Below are 9,303 nucleotides of genomic sequence, written 5' to 3' on the forward strand. Positions count from 1 at the left end.
GACCTACGAGTGCTCGATTCTCTATTTCGTTTGCCTCTGTGAGTGTATCTGCTGTAGATTTCTTTCGCATTGATCATTGTGTAAATTTAAGGCATTTGGTGAAATTTACGCGTGAAAATCAGGGTGTAATAAGGAAGCATGCCGTAGGTGGGCGATCTCGGAATAACTTGGACCACCTCGAGCAATTTAGCGCGCTCATAAAACTAAGTACTTGAGAATTTTACGCATGACGCGCCTATCAGAATAAGACCGCCGCGGCCGGGATCAAACTCACAGCATAGATCTCAGTAACGCACCGCTGAGCTACAACCACGAGTTCGCGTGATTGGTTCGTCAGTTAGTCCGATGAATGCAGCCCTGTTTTAGTACTCAGAAAGGCAACTATGTTGGAGGAGCGCATTTCATGGCAATATACATGGTAGTTAGTCAATATTTTTTCTCCGAAATGGCTTGCCATATTTTACCTTACTCTACAGAAGGTCTCTGCATTTTTATTCATATATTATGGAAAGAATTAGCCTTACTTGTCACAGCCACTTATAGAAAATTCCTAATCAGGGGCATTGTTTTTCGTGCAGATATTGAAGAAAAAAAGCACGTTGGGGCAGTATAATTTACTGTCCCAAAGTACAGCACCAAAGTGCTGGTGCCTAGCGTTTGTCATTGGCCTGAACGAGCAAAGTATGCGTTTATTTCTTTACATTTATTGCCGGCTTAAGAACCCGGATGACTTTTTCAGAATGAATGGCGTCCACACATAAACGGTAACAATGAGTGCTTACCGATTGCAACTCAATGTGTCATTGTGGATATCTATTTTTTTGTGTGTATGACAGGCTTGGCACCATCAACTCAAAAGCAGCCAAACAACTTCTCTTTGGTAATTTTTAGTGCATAGTGCGTAAATAAGTCTTTTTGTTTAACGTACTCATTTCACTTTGCTCTTACCATGTCATATGCGTTTGGACTGAGAGCGCCCCATCAAAGCACTATTTAAATTCTATCCAATGAAACCGCGGTGGTGTGGGACAAGTGCTGCATCTGGTATACATACTGGCCTGTTTGCCGTCAACGAACGATCAGAGTTATTTTGTTTTTTAGCGCAAGATATCGTCACAAATGTGGATTGCACATACATACAGAAGGTGGGCCAAAAGTCACCGAACTGTACAGAGCACTTCCCAATTGTAGTAAAAACAAAATCGATATGTAACCAGCAAAATACGCATAATGTTAGTAAAAGACTGCGCATTAGCATTAAGTCACGGAATAAAACAAAACATATATTTTAATGGCACAAAATAATTATCCAAACAGCAATTTGTGGAATGTGGAGTGAAATTTTTTGCAGTAGTCAGCTCTCAGCGTGTAAATATCAAAAGATACTTAGGCACGCGATAAATGTCAGAAGAATGTGGCTGAAGGCTAATAGTAAATTCGCGACATTCTAAACATTTCAGCACCTTTACGAGTGAATAAAAGGTTTGCGGTTAACCCACGGCGAACCACTCCCCCCCCCCCCCCCCCCCGTTTAAAAGTAAGAAGAAATCGTTCGCGCGTACCAGTGATGGTGCCCTAATTGTTTGCTGACATTCTCTCGCACGCAAAAACGATGATAGCTCGTACAGACGAAACAAAAACTGCATTTATTAGGCATTCAAAGCTACGCCTGTTAGATATTCCTGTCGGATATTTCTGTGCGTCAAAGGCTGTCAGAATTATTACACATTTTGAACCACAATTTTTCTCATCGCATTTTTACTTACAGCTCAGTTGTAATGCTCTATAAAAGTCTTGAAAGCCTTGATGGTAGGGGTGCTGGGCACAAGTCAAGCGAACACCCTTAAATGTGTAATCTTTTTTAGATTACAAATTATGTTCTAGGTTGCTAGAAATGGATCGGATGGACGTGAAGTAAGCACACTAACTGTTACTTATTTAACGAAACGTAACGTTACCACAAATAGTTTTATCTACTAGTGATGGAAGTGAATGTTTATTTGGTTTTCTAAACTGACAAAACACCGTTAGAATGAGCAGAGTGTGATTCGTAGCCCTTACGTGCGATAATGCAAATGGCCTCATTAGAGGTCGGTTGCAGTGCGACTAATCTTGTGGAATCTGTGTTCCCCCATGACGCTATGCAATGATCAATGTACGAGTGAATGAAAGCCTGGTAAAGACAGACGAGTGTTTTCGCATTGGAAAAATCACAGTTGCGCCATCAGGACAAAGAAATTATTGCGAAATCAAAATGTTTGAATATCACACGAAGTGTAAGGGTCGTAGCTTCAATGGCAGTAAGTCATGATGATGATTATTATTATGATGACTTACTGTCATGGCCGTTGACGGTGCTGACACATTGTGATTTCTGCCCAGTGCTCCGAACGTCAACGTGATGAAATTCAGAAAAGCGGGGGTAAACGACAAGAATAACTATGACTCTAGTGACTCTCGTAGCTATGACTGTTGTAAGTATGACTTTTTGCGGTGCAACGACTGACCTCCACCGGCTCGTGGTACTCCTTGCCACCCTGCACTAAAATTCTGGACTCAGAGACGAGGTTTTCTCGTACTAGACATCAAGTACAGTGCTGCAACGGAGGCGGTAAAAGTGGGCCTACGGGGCTGCCTACCCCCTGGCCCGAAATGGTTTGGCCCGCAAAAGACAAACAAAACAAAATAAAGAAAGCGACCGCCCAGCGGTATTCGCACCAAACCCGGAGGCAGAAGGTACGAGGCACGAGCCTGTTATGCAAACGAGACAGACAGATCGCATGGTAGACTTCGTTGATCTGGTCACAGATTCGGCATCAAACGTATGTAGCACTTGTAGCCGCACATTTCAGACAAAAAGAGGGCTGCTGCAACACTGCAGAATAATGAAGCACATAGTGCCTAGTGCTAGTGCGAACACGGACTCAATTCCTAATTTTTCCAACACGGACTCAGTATCTGTGTCTTCTCAAGAACAGCTGGAGGAGAGGATACATGAAACCGATGAAAAGCACAGAACTCTACACTCCTGTGCAAACACGGATTCAATTTCCTTAAATGCAGAATTGTCAACTCAAGGACAAGATGCTCAGGAGTTGTTACACTTCAAACAAAGTTTTGTTCCAGACATTGCCGCCCAGCCGTTGAAAGTGTGTATCAAAAGCGAACGTCAGAATACACACTGAATTTAATATCCAAATTTTACCTCTGAATACTGCTCAAATAGCAGATGGATCTGAAGGCACGAGGCTCCTCCAATGAAGGGACACCCGGACTATGGCCCCCAGAGTAACAGGTAGACTCAATTCCTCTGAGAAGTCAAGTCCCGCTGATCACACGGACAGATATCCAGCTTTTCTTTTCAGTGGTTCCCCAGTTCCTCTAGCGAAAGTGTGTCTGTGAAGAACACTTCTGATTCCGACCATCCAATCATACCGCACGGGGGCGCTTCTAATAGCCGTGGTTCAAAGAAAGGGTGAAGGAGGTCGGTTATCAATGTCAAGCAGGGAGAAATCGCAAAGAGAACTGGCCGGCTGGCCTCCTTACCTCGAGCAGGGGAGGCTTCACTGGGGCTTGAGCCCGACCAATCCAGTGCCCTCCTGCCGTCAGTCTTATGTAGTTCGGGGCCAAAGCTGAATGACTAGTCGCAGATCCATCTGTGGCCCTGTCAAAAGTCGGCGGGGGGCAAGGTGGAGGGTAAGGTTTTTTCACTCTTCGGACAGGGACGATAACACTGTGGTCACGAGCTCTGTGCAGGCTGGGGAGTTGACAGTGCAGGCTACCTTCTCGGTAGCTGCAACTGACAGGTTGGGCCAGGGGATCACTGATGCTGCTGTAGCGGCCGGTTCTGTTTCATACAGCACTGGCAGCCCTCGTGCGGTGCCGGCGATCGCCCGGTCTGACATGGCTGGCAGCGAGTCACTAGATTGGTTTTGGTTGACGATATTTCTTCACAAGTTGTTCTTTGGAGCATGAAAGCGAAGCCCTACCATTAAAAAAGGAAACAAACAACCACTACATAGCAGCTGTGATAGGAATGAGAAAGTCTGAAGAACAGTATTTTCTCATCAACTGTCCCAGATACCTTGTTTATTGGTCCTTAAGCATGTAAAATGTGACTGACAGATTTACTGCAATGCCTAATAAATGAATGCGAGCACATTATGGATTGAAATCTATCTATTCTAATGGACAGTATACGTGCGCTTTAAAAAAGTTAAACAACCAAGAATTCGATCTTTCAGCTTCAGCATGCTAATCCTTCACGGAGAATATTTATTTGAATGAGCGCCACAAGTTTCATCGAGTGGAAGTAGGAATACAGAAGACCGGATTATTCTGTGTCATTTTGTTTAGTGTAGCAAAGTGGAATAAATCTTTATATTTTTTAATTAAATGTCGTCTGAAGGTGTTGTCATTTATAACAAATATCATCCCCAACATTTCATTATCGTGCTCACCTGTAACGGTTGCCTCCTCTAAAGATACGGTTAGGCCAAATTAGCAGTTTGAAATATACACATCTTGCGTCGAACGAAGCGAAACCCTGAAGGAGTTAAACTTATAGTGTCAGTGCGGTAATGACTGAAATGCTAAATTCATAACTTTATCGAAGTAACAGTTGTGTCACCGTCTGCGGTATAATTGCCTCGCAAAGAGTTCTCAGCCATATTGTATGAGAAGCGCAAATTTCATTGAGTTACATTTCTCAGAAAGTATAACGTGTTTGCGTGAAAACATTTGTCCGAGGGGCATCCGGTACTGGCGTGGAGAACTAACCTGAGAAAAGGCGGTATACGTGATCACACTCACGGAAATTGGCGTAGTGCATTGTCCTTACAATAAGTGGCGTGAGCTTGCGCCACTTATCGTCTTACAACGGTAATCACGCTTAACTGCACACCGTCAGCTCTAACAAATATGTATTTCTCGGTGTGGCAGCCTTCAGAAAAATTCATGTGGCATTAGTGCTTTGGCTATACTTAGTACGTCACCATGATACGTCATACGCTAGACCAACTACGCATGATCCAGCATGAGAGACATGCTGAACCTACCGTTTATTATATCGTCATAGTCTGTGACAGGAAGAAATGTAGCTATAAAATAACGTTGAAGTGGAGAATAAACCCTTTAGAGGGTTTTATAAGCATCAAATTAACCGACGTTAACGCTGCTATGTGATCTGCTAGGTGGAAATCAAACTATTTTCTTGTTTGGGGCTCTCTACGGCTCTAGCTGCGTCGTCATAAACAGCGGATCTCAATATTACCAACGAAATATCGCTTTTTGTTATACATGAGCGCTCAATGGTCCTAATTAGACCTATATGAACATTTATGTATTGCTGTTAGGGAAATTGCTGGTGGGAAACCTGAATTCATACTTATTCTTGATGTCTGTGGTATATTAGATGTGTATTAGCATTTTACCATATGTTTATGTCACACTCAAAGCCTAAGCGCACTCCATCGGAGAGTAGTGACACCGCAAGTATAAGAATGTTAACAGGACAAATAAAGTAAGCAACGTAAGGTGTAGCAACATATGTACACTTAACTCACACGTAACAAGTAAAAGAATGATCGCTAACTATATATTGGCAGCTACTACCGCGCGGAACAGTTGCTTACCGACAGTGCCGGTAATGTTTCCTGGAAGGTTGTTCCATTTCTGCGATGATATCGAAAAAAAAAATCTGAATGTGTTTGTGTGGCTGGTGTGCATTCAGATATTATAGCGACGTCCGATGGGGCGCGACAGTAAAGGAGTCAGCAAAATGGAGTCACTATAAAAATTGAATGGTGATAAACTCTGTGAAACAGGGTAAAACTCCCTACTGTTCTATGTTATTATGTTACGGCAGTGATGGAAGGGTTAGATTGACTTATAATGTTATGCTGGGGGTACTGTTATTTATTGAGCACATGAATTGCACCTAATTATTTTCACTTATTTTCACAGCCACAGCGCGCTATATCTTTGGACCCCGCACTACTTTTTTGAACGTAAATAACCTCGCGGTGGAAGTAAAGAAGCATAATATTAGCTTTATTGATGATGTACTCAGTGCGAAGTGTGCAGGTAAGATTTTCAGTTAAATAAAAACCAAAGTACTTCTATGAATTGATAGTTTCAAGAATTTTATTCACTCAGTAAGTAGGAAGTGTATTCGTGTTTCTGTGCCCAAACAGTGCATTAAACTTCCTGATATTTAGAAGCACTGCACAGGTTTAAACAAATAATCCGTAGTCCAAGTAAGAATGAAGAACGTGAGTATATATTGCGCACTTGAGTCACAGTCAAATTCTTCACCGCCACGGCAGCATCGGCAAAGACGTGAATGTGAGACGTCAACTAAAATAAACAGGTCATTATCTCTATAATTTTGACCATATAATAATGCGTGCTATGCTTCTTTTCATATCTCAACATTCTGATTCATGCAGGGGTCATTCAATACATAAACTATCGTAGCATTTTGGATACGTTTGAGGGAGTTTTTCAGGAGTGGATAGTTTATAAAACCACATGGTATATAGATAAGTGTTTAGTGTGATAAATTTTAACTGAAACAAGCTTTCATTAGATTTATGAATTTTTTTAGCAAAAGTGCATTCTCTGTAGCAAGAACTGAAGGCGAACTATTTGTTCGAATTTTCCTTTATGCGGAAATATCTGAGAGCATCGGGTTGATATAAATCAGGAAAAGTGAGTCATAGTACTGCTCCTTGAGGTGCACCAGAGCCAGGATTTAGTTAATTAAGACATTGAAACAGGACTAAATAAATGTATCCGGTAAACAACCGACAGAGGACAAACTATACTGGTGAAAACGGGTGATTGGAATCAAAAATACCCTCTTCTTTATGTTGTCACCTAGTAGTGACAGTGCAAAAACAGCACCAAGACTGTCAATAGCCAAACTAACTTTTTATTGGGCCAACCTGTGGTGTCAAAAACCGGCTACACTCAAAGCACAACGATAGCGACGAACACAGTCTGCGATTGTCGAAAATCTGATCAGCCGGTCAAACGCTTCGCCTTTTATACATGAGTTATCGAAGTTTCCAGAGTAATCGCTGGTGCCCGCGTGTCACAGTATTAGCGTAATTGGTAGGTGCCGCTGTTCCGATGAACCATTTGACGCTGAATTAGAGCAATGGGTCTGTGCCACTCGCTCTGTGCTCGTCTTTATTTAACAATCTTTATGCAAATTAGGGTCGTTGAGCATGTGGCACTGGGCGTGTGCCACTCTTTAATGAACGTATTTGCGCCACCTAAAGAAAAGCGGTATGTGCCACGGGGAACATGCATCACTACAATGACGAAAATCCAATAGGTTTCTTGAATGCTGAGGGTAATCGAACCCGCGCACAAAAATTGCTCAAGGACAGCAGCCCGATACTTCAGCAAGCTGCGCCACAACTGCACTGGAGTAGGAGCTTCATACATAACTTGTTTCGACGGTGGCAATACATTGCGTTGAGATATGCAGTGCTAAACGCATTACCGTCGACAGTCATCACAGGATGGGTTGGGCCGAATTTTTATTTTCATGAAGAAAAAGTCACTTGAAGTTTATGTGTTACTGGCATGAAATGAACCGACGTCATATATATTCAGACAATCTTGTTTGACTATATGTGCGTGCAGATGACAGGAGCAGACGTAACGGTAGTGGTGCGAGATGACGCAGTATGTTCAAAGAGAAACAGTGCCGCTTAAGTTCATGCCTTATATGCTTAGTTTATCACCGGTGACACTATGGTGTGTCGATTTATTGCTTCAATTATAATTCCGTAAGCGCCGACAGTCATTTTCAGATAGCTTCAACCCATTCCTTTCTCCAATTGAAGCCAATGGTAAGCAAATAAAAAGGATATTAAATTTCCATGCATGCTTGTGGGAAAATAAGTAGTTCAAATTTGATGACTATTTCTTCTGCAGGGTGGGGGTAAATCTATGAGAGAAATTCCATAAATTATGGTACAGATATTTCGGCATTTGAAAGGACACCAACGATACGCCATCGAAGTAAAAAAAAATATGTTAGCAGCTGAAAATGCTAAGTCTACAGAAGAGCTTTTAGTCGGGATCCTTTGCCTATCACTGCCCTCCGGAAATCAAGAATACGAAAGCAACCTCGAGTTCACCGACGTAATGGTTTAGCAAATCACACATACAGCGTGCCGTGAGGAGGTCTCATAATAAAAAGGCAGCTGCGCACACTCTTTGAGCGTCGCTACTCATTTCATCTTGCAGCTGCATCCTTCGCCGGAAGTGCGATACGAGCACGGTGAGCAACGTTCTTTTGAAGCAGAAACCACCTGCATGCACTCGTCAATATAGAAGAGTGCAGCTTGTGGCATACTCCATCTATCTTGTGTGACACGTCGGGGTAACGTCGCGACACACTCAGTAGCATTCACCTAAAGCTTGCATTTGCCACCTCTATCCCCCCCACCCTCTTACACTCAGGCCGCCCTACAAAAGTGCGAAAGGAATGGTGCGACAGCTTTGAACGTGATTTGACAACGAAACGACAGGACAACTAAAGTAAGAAAATACTCGCACACTTTGTAGTTTCATTTTTCGCGAACTCCAGTTCAAGTTATAAAGCGCAGAAGCGGAATAGTAGTACAAGGCATTCTATGGTGCTAACTAAAGCTCCAGGCTCAATCTTTTGAGAGTAACAACTTTGACCTTACCCTCACTCTTGACTCCCAAATTTGTAGAGAAACAACTCCGATACTGCTTTGCGCTAATAAGTACACTTCCACGACGACCACATCACAAAGAATATTACGAATATCTAACGCCGATGAATGCAACATGATGGCACGATTATGTTCGAAGCTGCTTATGTTTGTAATGACACCTGATTCCGCGAAAAGTCGTTTTTCCCAGACCAACTGTACGTATGATGGCTGCACTTAGAGGCACTGCAACGAACTACTGCAGCATCGTGTGCCTGTTTTAATTTTCAAGCGCATTGCCTGCTGGCACCCAATAAAACATGCGCACAAACTGATACTCTCCAGTACTGCGCTGTACCTAATCAACACGACACAAACTCACGAATGCTGAAGTTAATAAATACCCGAGTATCATACTATGATTTTAACCGTTCAACTATAGAGTGCCATGAGATGGATTGTAATCGGCGGTACTTACTAAAGTTCCTTTTTCCTCGTCCAAAATAAAGGTAGGTGTCTGACATGGATAGTAATCATGATGAGGATGGCGTGTACTTGAATTGACATAGTTAGTCATTATTATTCGCTTTTTCAGTGAAAAGGA

The sequence above is a fragment of the Dermacentor variabilis genome, chromosome 11 (assembly GCF_050947875.1).
Source record: "Dermacentor variabilis isolate Ectoservices chromosome 11, ASM5094787v1, whole genome shotgun sequence".
In the NCBI taxonomy this organism is placed as follows: Eukaryota; Metazoa; Arthropoda; class Arachnida; order Ixodida; family Ixodidae; genus Dermacentor; species Dermacentor variabilis.